Raw genomic sequence first — 8,958 nt, forward strand, 5'->3', positions numbered from 1 at the left:
TACTAGTAATTGGTTTTAGACTGCAATAATGCTCAGGATCTATATATGCAATTTGAACAAGTGGTAGTGTTGCCGATTCTAAACCACACATAAGTCACTGTTACTGGTTAACAAATTAATTAATAACCTTCATAATTTACTGCTGATTAACAATTTGAAGCCTTCCAGCACTGTTTTTACTTTGATGCCTTGCAATGTTGAGAATGTGTCTCATATTGAGAATTGATTTTATATTCTTTTCAGATTGAATGATTCTAAATAATTTGCCTTTTGGATAAAGTTGCAATAATGTGCCTTACATACAATTTTGAATTTCATTCAGGTTTTTAAATAACGGCTGCTAATTTTTATCCTTGCTGACCTTATATCCTGTTTGAAAATTTAATGATACCTACATATTTAAAATTTGAATATATTAGAAATTTCTCTAAAGCATATGCCAATTGATGCTAGTCAATTAAAAAATTGCACTGATTATTAATTTTGCTTTTGATAATATTCAATACTTGTCATAAAAACTTGTAACCTGAGGTGTAGGAGTATTGCCCTCTATATGGCAGGATCAATTGATCAAACTGCTGGATTAAGTTTCCTTTCCAGATGCAAATAGTTGTGGCAGTGAGTCACATGGTTGCAAGAGTCCATGTGGATTTACCTCTAAAAGCCTTGGAAAAATACTGTTTATACCTTGGTATTTAACCTACACATGTACTATAATTCATTTTAAAATATTATTACAGATAAAATATCTCTTGTAGCATGTAACAAAAGTCAGATAAAGATTTTAAACTTTAAAACTTTTCCTATCAAGAAATATAATCAGACATTCCTATATAAATTTGCCATGTCTAATCCCAATTAAGACAATTTAATTTTTAAACTTTGCTTCATGGTAATACCATGTCTTAGCAAAGATCTGTTTGAAAAACATATCAGGTTTATACATTTATGCTTAAACAATAGTCCTCCTGCATTCTCTGACTGTGTTTTAAAAAGCTTGTTTCTTTTAGGTATGCTAAAGTGGTGGAGTTTTGCCGATAAAAAAGCCTTTTGCTTTTGCAAACATGTGCTCTCCTTTTTTTAAAGCTGGTCTTCCTTTAGGTTTTGGAGAGATGGTTTTCATGCTTTGATAAGATCTTATAGTCCTTTTGTGAGGAATTCTCTCCTCAAAACACTCTTTAAGCTAAAGTTTTGTTCTGCGTTTAACCATTACTTATTAAGCTTTCACAATTTACCTGTGCTAGATAATTTCTGTAGATAACACAGAGATATGGTACATGAGTATCTTTTACGATTTTTGGCTTCTGCCTTGCACAACTTTGGAAATAAGCAATGTTCAAGTAGAGAAATTCCTTGCGATAAACTTATATTTAATTGATAAGAATGATTTTGCCTTCTGACCTGTAGGTCTGAGTGTTATCTAGCCCCGTATTCTTTAGTCAAAGGAACTTGATTCACAGTATGAATTATTCTGCTTTGAATTTCTATAGAACTCAGGATTTTAATGCCCATGGCCTGCATTAAATTTGAGTCTCCACTATTCGAATCATTACTGATTTTTGTTGGAGAAGCCTTTCTACCTGCTTATTTCTATGAATTTAAAATGATCATAATACTACATTAAGCATGGGTGGAGGCAGAGGTTGACATGGAATATCTCTGTCTGTTTCTGCAGCAACAGGCAGGGGAAAGATAGCAAGGATAGAAAAGTCAGTTAAGGGAAGTGAGTTAAGTATATTGTTAGTATCATAAGTGAAGGGAAGGGCAAAAGACTGAGAGATAAGTCAATCCTCCTTGTTTAATGTAGCATTTTAATAAGAATCCATTTGCTCTTAACAGCAGGTAATACTTTTCTTAATTTCCAATCATATGGTGTAAAAATTTTGCTTATAAAGGGTTTTAATCAGCTCTATAATGGTGAGAGCTTCCAATAGTTTTGCATGCTATAGCTCAAGCTAGAAATCCTGCTTCTTGTTTGCAGGGGGCTATCTGTAGCCTCCTTAATGCTGTTTTGGCTTGCAGAGATCTGTGGTGATGGGGGCAGGCTGCATAAGAAAAGAAGCCTTCAGGGATGAAGGTCTTATCTTTCTATAGAAGTCAGGGTTTCAATGCCCATAGCCTGAATTAGGTTATAAGGTTTTATCCCAAAGACTGGAATTGGTCAAAAGGAAAGTTAATACTAAGTGCAAGTGTTTAAATGACTAGCATGAATCGGTATATGATTTAGAGATATTTCTAATACATTCAAATTTTTAATATGTAGGAACTATTATTTTTTTAAACAGGGCATGAGGTCAGCAAGGATAGAAATGAGCAGATATTGTTTAAAAAGCCTGAATGACATTCAGAAACTTCGTATAAGGCATATTAATACAACAAATCAGAATGTAAAGTTAATGGGAATATTGGTACTTGTTAAGAATTTGCACTAATTTTTGCATTTCTAATTGTGTAAAAATTTTACAATGTCAATCTTGGTCAACATTGATTAGGTAAATAGAAATCATGTTTGAATGTAAATTCTGACGTTACACATTGGCTCAGCTACAGCTATGCCACATGAAAGGTGAGCCATTAGTTTAAAATTTTGCATTCATTTCATGGTCATTTTCCATGATCATTTTCTCAGATTATTTTTCCCAGATATTTTCCTTGAAATACTAGAAGTACATTGTAAGTACGACTAATGCTCTGATCCTGATATATGAATCTGAAATTTTATTTTTGTACATACCAAGAAGGCTTATATGAGAAATGTACAGCCAAAACTTGCCGTGTCACTTCATTAGCTTCACTCTTGTTTCAACAACAAATCAAAATGTAATGTTTTGGGGAATATTGACACTTGAATTGATGTTTGCACTAATGTTTGAAAAATGTAAAACATGCTAATCTATTTGGTATACTATTCAAAAAAGGGGGGGAGAAAGAGAGAAAGTATTTTTAAGAATATCTTTATACCATTTTCATTTCAATTGAGCAATTTGGATTTGATGCTCTTTTACTTTATTTTCTCTGAATATTTTGATTATCCTATGTTGTTTTTCTTTTCATAAATTTTGAAGTAAGATTATTTTCTTATTACTTTTTATCATTATTTTTAATTTATTATGAGACTTTTATCATTTATTTTCATCATTATCAAATTATCAATAAGTTGAGAGTTAAATCTTCATTGTTCTTGACAATCACATTTCCTTTTTACATCCAAAGTTTTTACAATATGTTTTGGATGTCTATTTTGAATCACTTGAAGTATCATTTGATGATGCTACATGATTTTTATATTTTTAATTTGAGTCAAATTTTTCTCGTATTTTTAATTCACTCGCCCTTCATCTTATTTTTTTAACACAAAAAGGGGGGATATGTAGCATTCCAAGCATATTCACATCTAAGAAATATAACTGATATATGGATATTGTGTCTTCAGACACAAGGTTGGAACTCTGACATTTGTGGGTGGACTCTTGACCTAGCCATGCAAACTCATTAACATTTGGTGCATTGACATTTGGTGAGGACTCCAATTCCTTGGTAAAAGGGCGGGTTGAGGTCAACACACCCAAAAGGTGTCATCATTACCTCCCCATCCAATCTGAATTATCTATGCTTTCTTATCTGGTCATTGATCCTGGCTATCCCCAAGAAAGCCTGGGGTCAAGGCGTGATTCCCTCTCTTGTTCCAGCAATCTTAAAGCTTCACTACTGTCTCTTTACTAAGGCCTCTCTGGGCCACCTGTCTTACTTCCACCTCTCTGCAAGCTTCTCATATTTTCTTTTTAATTTTACATTTAAATTTAAAATTTAAATTAAAAAAAAATTTTAATTTTTTAATTTTAATTCTTTGACCAAGGAAAAAAGCAGAGGGGATCACGCCTGCCCTATCTATGACTTTGACTTGTCTCTGTCTGTCATTCTTCACCCATATTCTCAGACTCCTTGCTCCTTCTTCTCGAGTCCCAGCCCACAAAGGAAAAATCCCTTTTTGTAACCACCACGACCAGGTTACAGACACCCTCATTCACAGGCCATGGTACCAACCCTGCAACCATATGTCTATGTGGCAGGCATCTTGGATTATATATCCCAAAGACTACGCATAATCAGAACAAGGGAAAGACAAGGATTCCCTCTCATCTCGAGAGGAAGTCTTTTTCTTTAACTATTGAAGATGTGACAACTTCTTAAAATCCTGGCTATACATGGGCAATATGATATGTCCATGCACCTGTCCTATGATTACTTTATCACCTTAATTCAGGATCACTAAGGAGTGAACATCATTTTCTTATTATTTGATATTATAACTTGTGATCTTGGATAATGAAAATTGTTACGCTTGACATTGCTAAATGGAAATGAAGATCATTCTTATCATTTTTACAGCAGTATTGCTAAGTTATACTTCATTTTGAAATTGGATTGTGAATTCATTTTTGATTCTTTATCTGATAGCTCACTAGTATTCCTGTTTGTTGATTAAGTTTACAATTTCATTGTAACAGGATACCCTCTTATTTAATTTTTGTAAAAAAAAAAAGGGGGTGGATATATAACCTACCAGGCATGGGGGTATGGTTGATGTATGAAATACTTGATCAGATCCATTCACGATCCATGTATCGGCAGTTCTAAGGGCAAGAGAATTCCTGGGCCTGAGCCACAAAGGCTTAGCCCTCACCTTGTCAAACCTCATTCCTCTGAAAAGCTCATGTCAGGAGAATCCCCGCCTCCTCTGATCTTGTCATTGTCTATGCAACCAAAGTTAAGAACTAGGTACTATGTCACTTATTCATTGATCACCTCTCAATCCACAATAAAGGCTGTGGTGAGGCCCCCTGCTTTTTCTCTTCTTTCCTGCAACCTAGGAGTTCTCCCTGCTGTCTCTCTTTATCTGTCCTAGCGCCACTATTGGCCACGTCCTTCTATCTCAGAATTCTTACCTCCGCTTGGTCTCTTCTGTCTCAGATTTTCCTTTCATGGTTTTTCTAAGGAAAATAGTATCAGGGGCCATCGCCGCTCCCATTTCAATTCACTTCTCTGTGTCTCTTGATTTATCACCCATTTTCTCCGACTCCTTTCTCCTTCTCGAGCCCAAACCCACTAAGGACATACTTTATGTAGCAGCCGCAGGTTGGACTCTTATCCCAGGTTTCACAAAGATATATCATCTCACGATTCACTGACCTAACCTCGGTCACCATGACCATACGTGAAACATATGGGTACCGAAGACTAAGATTGCTGTGTCTTCAGGACCCCAGCCCCAGGAGTTTCGGTTCATTCCCCCCTACCCCAGGAATTCCTTTTTACTCCCTGTACCCTAAAAGTGTATAAAACACCTGCAAATCGCAGCCTCGGGGCCAGCACTTTGGGTCCTCCGCACCAAGCTATATTTTGCTCAATAAAGTACCTCTTGTGTGTTGCATTACCGTGTGTGTGTGTGTGTGTGTGTGTGTGTGTGTGTGTGTGTGTGTGTGTATGTGTCCTCCATGGATTCTGAGCCAGAATCGGACATTATACCTTCAACCCAAAAGGCAGGAGTCCTAGACACGGAACAGAAGAGCTGCCTTACCACTGCTGCTGCTGCTGCTGCTCTTTGTGCTACAGCTGACCGCTCTGTGGCATCACATTCTGAGGGAGAGCCAAGAACACAAGGTACAAGTGGAGCCCAAGAGTGACCAGGCTACCCTATAGGTTCCAGCCATCTCTCTATCTAGGCAGGCACTGATGCCAGCACACAGCCAGCCAGCCAGCCAGCCAGTCAGCCAGCCAGCATCGTCTAGTGTATTCTCTACCTGCTTCACTCCTTTCACAGACCTAGCCAGGACATGGTGAGGACCAAGGAGAATAGTGAACGTGCCGGTAAAAGGGACAGCTGTCTCATCCCTGCAAGGACAAGGTCCACCCTATGTTGCCAGAAACGACACTTCCCCCCTTTTGAGGTGAGGAGGGATGCATGGCTGGAGGAATGGGCATGCTTGCAGGGGAGGGTCATGCCTCCAGGGTCACACAGGACTTGCCTTTGCCTCCTCTATCCCTCCAGATCCTCGGTGGACACCACTCCAAAGGAGACACTTCCCTTACAAAGAACACTCACAAGGTGTGTAAGCCAGAGGACGCCCACCAAAGGCTTTTCCACCAAAGGCATGTTGGTGATCTGACTGGCAGGAAGAGCAGGCTGAACACACTTTAGGGGCTCTGGTAGTTATACCAGGGGCCAGCCAGACACTCTTAACAGAGTCCACGATGCCCGGCGTACCAAAGTGGCCATTAGGATGAACAGATTGGTAAATTTGGTGATGGAAACTTCTAGGGAGCAGGGGTTTTCCTTCGGATGACACCCACACTCCATGAATTGGTTTTGCTTTGAATTTTCCTTTCCATTTCTCCACTTCCTTTTCATTATAGGAAAGTGATCCATTTAAGTCATCAGTGGTTGTTCCTGTTCAAAGTAGTTCAGGCCCTCCTATGGCTGCTAGCTTGGCAGCAGCATCTGCTCAGTCATGTCCCCTGGAGACAGGGTCAGTGCCACCTATATGGGCACAGCAGTGAACTAGAGCCAGGGCTTCAGGCAGCGGGAGAGCAGAAAGAACTTCCTTAATCATTTCTGCATCCGCTATGGAAGGAGAATACTGAGAGCACAGGGTGGAAGGCAGGTGTGTGACTGCTCTAAGGCAAAGAGGGCCACTCACGGCCAAGGTCCACTCATATTTATGCCTGAGACGTCAGGATGTGTACGAGGCTTGGGGTCCAACTTGCACATACCTCTAAAAGCTTATTTCAAAACCATTAAAAAAAAAAAAAAACCCTCCTCGGATGCAATACCAACATGTGGCCTCAAGAGGGAGACCAAGAGGCGAAGGGGGTGGGGGAGGGGGAGCTGAGCACCTGAGGAAGTTGGGGACCTGGGAGTGGGGCTACTGAAGGAGGGGACTTTCTGGTGGGTGTCCCCCAGGGAGAGGAGGGGCAGTGTGGGAGCTGGGCAATTGAGAGGGAGGGGCAGCTTTCAGGGGTAGGCCTGCCTATGGAGCTGACCAGTACAGGCAGCAGGCGGGACTACTGAAGAACCCAGAGGAAGAGGCAGGAGGCGGGCTCCGCGGCGGCAGCCACCCCCAAAGCCTCCTCCCCTCGGCAGAGGTGCCTCATGTGACCAACTTCGGCCCAAGTGCTGCTCCCCTACCTCACACAGTCCACACGCAACTTCCAGTCTTTTGCCTTGGCGGACCTTAATGCTAGGCACAGCGACACAGGGAGGCTCTGACAGAAAAGGCGGGAACTTTCCGCTCCCCTCCCCCTCCGCCACGTGCCACCTGCCTGCCCCTACTGCGCCTGCGTGCCACCTGCCTGCCCCTGAGCGCATGCGCTCCAAGCCTCCTGGCCTGCCTTTTACTCTGGGCCTGCGCAGCTCTTCCACACACCTCCTTCCTCCACCCCTCCCTTCAGCTGGAGCCCTTGCTTTTGCCACACTCTGCAATTGGGGTTCGGGCTCCAAACACACATTAAGGGATACACCACCAGCAACCAGGGGAAAGGGCACAGTCCCTACCCCCACAACTCCGACCTGGGACTGGCCTTGCCTCGCATCTATCCCTTACAAAAAGCCCGGGTTCGGTGGAGGGAAAACAAAAAACAAAAACCTATTTGGTATTGACCTACAATGCCCAAAGGAGTCCCAGGGTGAAAGGGGATGGGACATGCTTACTCTCCTGGTTGATGGCATTAAGCTCAAATGAAGAAGTGAGCAAAGCCATTACAGAACTTAGGAATAATTGTGCACGGTTGTCTATTCCAAACATCTTGGGAGAGCAGTGCTTTTAATAGCAATAAATGGGCTGAATTGGATAGCTCATGGCTTATAGGCAAGCTATCCGATGGCAAGAAAATCTCACCAGAAAAAGGACAGACTGCAGAGGTGTCTGGCACAGGACACATGGAAAAAACAGCCGATGAGCTGGAAAGATCATCACTGCCCTATAGGCAGGTCTAACACACTATCCACGCACATGTCATTGTATGAAACACAATTTGCCTCCAGAAGAATATCGTGAAGTCCCTGACAGATATTCTGGACTACAGATTGATGGGTATTGGTTATAAGATCAAACGTTATCACATACCTGAAAATTCCAAATGGTATTGGCATAACAAGGAACTGAAAATTACTTTTGTGGAATTGTTCCACGTTACCCAAATATGATTAAATATCAAGTGGTACAATTGGGAAGGTTATGACTGTACCATCAATACTGACCAATTGCAGTACGATTTGTTACAATCGTCCAAAATGTATATGTGATCATTGTCTTCAAGGGTACATTATATTGGCAAACAACAGCATGTCTTTCTTCGTATCAGACTTATCGAAAAGTCAATTTTGTTCAGCTGTGGCATTTCAACTTTCATAAGAAAGAAGGGTGGAAACGGTATCACTAACCATCTATCTCTTCCACACTCTAAAACGAACATCAGTTAAAACTTTGCAATAACAGTTTGAATGTCCTGCTAAAGATTACATTGTAGGAGATATCTGAATTGGGTTGAATATTACCAAGAAATTAAGACTGTGAGGGACCCAAGGGGATGATAATGTTGGGTCGAGGTCTTGTCTGTATGTTGACAGAGAGTGGAAACATCTGGTCACCCACAAAGCACATCATGCCAGCCAACACAAGACCAGGAACAGAAGCAGACCAACGCTGTTGACATCAGCTAACTACACGCCAGCCACTATCCAGGCACGCTGGAAGGACACTTCACCGGTGACTAAGATCACTCCAGAAGACTGACATGACACTATCAGTGACATTAGCTATTGGGCTACTGTGGGACACTGGTCCGGCTGACATCCATTGATATAGTGTACCCAAACCAAGAGCAAGGATGCTAACTCAGAAGGACTAAACCCCACTTGCGTCTGTCTAAGACATCAGATAAATCCCGCACTCCGAGGTC

Source organism: Monodelphis domestica, chromosome 3, assembly GCF_027887165.1.
Source record: "Monodelphis domestica isolate mMonDom1 chromosome 3, mMonDom1.pri, whole genome shotgun sequence".
Taxonomy (NCBI): domain Eukaryota; kingdom Metazoa; phylum Chordata; class Mammalia; order Didelphimorphia; family Didelphidae; genus Monodelphis; species Monodelphis domestica.